We start from the raw sequence: 5,000 nt of genomic DNA, 5'->3' as shown, positions 1-5,000 counted from the left end.
AATCCTATGTATTCTAAGGACTGTTAAGGGTTATTTATACTGATGAATATCTAAGACTTTCTAACTATTCTTAAGAACGACTAAAACTTCTATAAACTTCGAACTCACTGAATAAAAATATCAAACGATTCCCTAACTATTCTCAAGAATGTCAATCAATATTCTTAAGAATGACTATGACTTTTTCTTCATACTTAAGAATAACTACATTCCGCCCACAAAAGTCAGGCGAGAACACACTTTCTTCGAACCGTTCGACGAACGTTTTCGACAACCAAATACCCCGTTCACAAGTTCGAACATCACTTCAAACACTTGTCTGTCAAACCGCGTTCGACAAACCGTTCGACAGTGTAAACCACGCTTAAAAGGCGATTTTTTTTTTTTAAGAAAAACAATGATCCTACATCTCTCTTTAGGAAGGAATATAATTTCCTAATTGCTCTGAGGAGTTATTAGGTCTCTCTGCTTTGAGGTAATCTGATTACGTAGGATGTTTGTAACTCACTACCTCTTTATAAGAATAGCTCTGTTCTCGAACCTATTTTGAAAAATGATGACTTTGATCCTCTACACTGATAGTGGGTTTGCCCACGCGCTAAGGAACCAGCCACCTTTCAGATACTATCGCTAGAGTTACTGGGTTCTTTGACTAGCCACATAGTACTACACCAGATCCCTCTCTGGTTACGACTCATTTTTCATTTGCCTACACATACATTCAATAATATGGGCTATTATTTACACATTCTCCTATTTCCTTATACTATACACCTGAAAACATCAAGATAACTAATTTATTCTTCTTCACTATGGTAGGCAACTCTTCTGGGAGGATACTTCAAAATCAAACCATTGTTTTCTAGTCTTGGGTAGTGCCATAGTCTCTGTAACATGGTCTTCTACTGTTTTGTGTTAGAGTCCTCTTGCTTTAGGGTACAATCAGGGTACACTGTTTCCGTATTTTCTCTTTTGGAGCCCTTAAAAGGCTTATAACATCCTGCTATTCAAACAAGGGTTGGAATGATTCCAAGATTAAATACAAATTAATATAATATAATGATTTCAAAATAACATTGATCACTTGTAATTTATTTGGCATTACAACGACTAGGGTCACTGATGTTAACGGCTTGAGAAAAAGAAAAATGGCTTAGCTGCAAAATACACGAAAATCAATAAATTAAATCAATGTATCTATAAAGAAAGAAAAAACCTAACAAACTGCTCTAGAAAAGACATTAAAGAAGAAAATTAATTGGAAATAAAAGACGAAAGAGGAAAAAAATGTTGCCCTGACTTTTTGAGGAATGCCTTCTGCACAAGAATGGACACTGCAGATAAACACCGTCGATTTAAGGAGAGAGAGAGAGAGAGAGAGAGAGAGAGAGAGAGAGAGAGAGAGAGAGAACTCAATTTCATGTAATCTCAAATGTGGTGCATTAAGTGTAGAGAAGGGTCGAAAAAGCCAAACACACATGCAGAGAGAGAGAGAGAGAGAGAGAGAGAGAGAGAGAGAGAGAGAGAACGCAGATAAACCAGGAAGCCCTGCGGCCATTTTTTGAGAAATCACTGATCTGGAAATGTTCAAGAAAATAGAATTGTCATTTATTTTTTTCAGCAACTTTGAACTCTCCGTTTATAGTTGTAATACGAAATAAAATTAAGATTTAAAATGTATTATTATTTTAGCCTAAAATATTACAGTAACATTGGATTTTTAGGTCCTTTTTTGCATTTTGTTGTAACGAACTCCGAAACTTTTCAAGCAGTACAAAAAACTATAACCATTTATTGTAATTATGCTTAGTTTTAAATACCAAGTTAATATGGCTCCAAGAAAAAGTAGAAATGTTAGATATCGCTTTTTTTAATCATGTGATATATTAATGCATTTCAAAAAATGAAAAATAAAGTATATTTGGTTTCAGTATATTTCACTTAAAAAAATAGGTATACTACATCAAGTTAAAACAGTAGAAATAAATTTAATGAATAGGCTACATCATTAATAAAAAAAGAATGAAAACATTGAAAATAAGATATATAATCATGACTTTGTACACAAAGAAGAACAGCATTGAATTTTGATAATATGATTTAAGATGAAGATTAAGAAAATGATAAAAAAAGGGTAACCTTTTGATAACCCACCAGACTGGCCAAGGCATTCCATGCAGCCTGCTCAAACCGCCGTTTGAAATTGACAAGAGGAAACTGACAGAGAAGTGTGCTTAAAAGTAGCCCTAAGCAAGAAAACTAAACACAGAAGTGGCCGGGGGGGGGGGGGTACTAAGGCTATGCTAGGACATTGTGTAGGAATAGGGGACATTGTACAGTTTGTTATTATTATTATTATTATTATTATTATTATTATTATTATTGGCTAAGCAGCAACCCTAGTTGGATAACTAGGATGCTATGCCCATGGGCTCCAAAAGGAGAAAATAGCTTAGTGAGAAAAAAAATAAACACAACTAAATAACGAAATAATATAAAAATATTTTAAGAACAGTTACACAATTAAAATACATCTTTCATATATAAACTATAAATAGAGACTTAGGTCAGCTTGTTCAACATAAGAAAAAAAAAAAACATATATTCGTTGCAAGTTTGAACTTTTCGGTATAATAGAAATAATAACTTTACTTTGAAAAGTATGAAATAAAGTTTTAGTTTGAAAATTCCCAAGAGTGGTTTTATTCGAAGAACTGACTGTAACTGGAGAGAGAGAGAGAGAGAGAGAGAGAGAGAGAGAGAGAGAGAGAGAGAGAGAGAGAGAGAACTATACTTATTTGTCGTCCATTCGTAGTACTGAATTTCGAATCAGGTTGAAAGAGAAAAGGTTTTAATTAAAGAAAACGGAAGTCCATCGAAAAGGAAAGAGAAACTCCGTTACCCCTTTCTTTGTATGTGATACTGTCGGAGCCAGACCCCTTTACAAATGGAAATTAGCACGAGTCAATTACAGAGATGTAGGTGATGGCAACTTTACAGCACTCTCTGTATTTCTCTCTTTTTTTCAGAATCCTTTTTTTTTCTCTCAAGTTAGCATTTTTTTTTCTTTTTTTAGCTTAGTTTATAAAAGATTCTCTTTACTTCAAAGTTGCATGGTTTTTATCACCTTTATTTCATATCTTTTGTTTTCCTTTTTCATTCTTTTCATTCCTATTCCTCTTGTTTCTTAAAGAATTTTAATCTTCTCCTCAACAGTCCGAGCTTTAATTCAGTTTCTAACCCAACTACACATCATATAAAATCTCGATATTTACTTCTTTTTCTTTCCCACTTTTCTTTCTCATCTCATTTCCTTACTCCACTACCTTCTCTTTTTACTGTCTTCCTCCAAGAATCTTCAAACAACTCCAACATCGTAAGATTTTATATACCACATAAAGAAAAAAAATTTACATTCTTCAAAAAGACCACATTCACAAAGGATCCCAACATTTTAAGGACTCTATAGGATCAAAAGAATCCACGGTATTGGGCACAGAATATCTGCGTTGCACAAGAATTCTGTACTTGTCAAGTCGTAATGTAATTGTTCAATGGCTACCTTCCGTTTTGGTAAGGGTAGAAGAGACTCTTTGGCTATGGTAAGCAGCTCTTGTAGGAGAAGGACACACCAAAATCAAACCATTCTTCTCTAGTCTTGGGTAGTGCCATAGCCTCTGTACCATGGCCTTCCACTGTCTTGGATTAAACTTCTCTTGCTTGAGGGTGCACTTGGGCACGCTGTTACTTCTCTTGCTTGAGGGTGCACTCGGGCACGCTGTTCTATCTTATTTATTATCTTCTTGTTTTTTTATAGTTTATATATAAAAGATCTAATTTAATGTCGTTTCTGTTCTTAGACTACTGAATCTTGATTGTTTATTACATCTGCTGAAGTTTTATTATTTCCTTGGTTTTTTTTTTTCCTTATAGGCAATACTTCCCCGTTGGAGCCCTTAGGCTTATAGCAGCTTGGTTTTCCAACTAGGGTTATAGCTTAACATATAATATTAACATCAATAATAATAATAATAATAATAATAATGATAATAATAATAATAATAATAATACCTAGAGATGTCCAGTTGGACACAGGAATTCCTTGCACACCTCACTCTGAAGAAGTGAGTAACAAAACACTTAATATATGGAGAGGGGGCAGACGTGGTGGGCGGTAGCTTCCTTAAAGACAGGGGCTTGTGCGCTGATCATATGCAATATGATCAGTCTCTAGGGCGTTGTTCTCATTGATAGGGCAATGTCAATGCCCTTGTCTCTACCATTCATGAGCGACATTTAAGCCTTTAAACAGTACATCTCTACAAAGTGGAACAACTTCATTATTGAAAATCCTAGATAGAAAATCCTTATGAATAACAAAGTCGCTGGGCTTGTAAACTCTTGATGAAAAGTATGTAAGATACTTTTACGAAGTGTAGTTAAACAAATATTATTCCTATATATACAATTTGCAGTGAATTGTACCCTAATAAATGAAGCTCAAATAAAATTCTTGAATGGAAATATGAAAGGGAATTATACAAGTGATTTAAAGAATAACACTACGATTTAATACATAAAACTGAAATAAACATTAAAAAATAATGAAATCTATATCAAGATTATGAAAAAATTTAGAAATTCTTACAATTCATTTCCCAGAATACAACTTGAGGCTTAATACCCATTTTAACTACATATACTTTATCACAAGCATGTATATATAAACTACCATGTGGTTCATGTGATAAAGTATACATAGGAGAATCAGTAGATTTTGAGACAAGAAAAAGAGAACATAGAGATTCCATTAGAAGAGGTGATGAAAATAGCTCTGTTTTTAAACATATGACACGGGAAAATCACCCAATAGATTTTAAGAATATGGACAAATTGATATCAATGCCTGATACACATAGACGGAAACTGATTGAAGCTGTTTTAATTCAGAATTCTAATACCTTAATATATATCAAAGTAATTTTGAATTGAATCAGTTT

This window comes from Palaemon carinicauda, chromosome 25 (assembly GCF_036898095.1).
Source record: "Palaemon carinicauda isolate YSFRI2023 chromosome 25, ASM3689809v2, whole genome shotgun sequence".
Lineage (NCBI taxonomy): Eukaryota > Metazoa > Arthropoda > Malacostraca > Decapoda > Palaemonidae > Palaemon > Palaemon carinicauda.
This window is presented reverse-complemented; position numbering follows the sequence as displayed.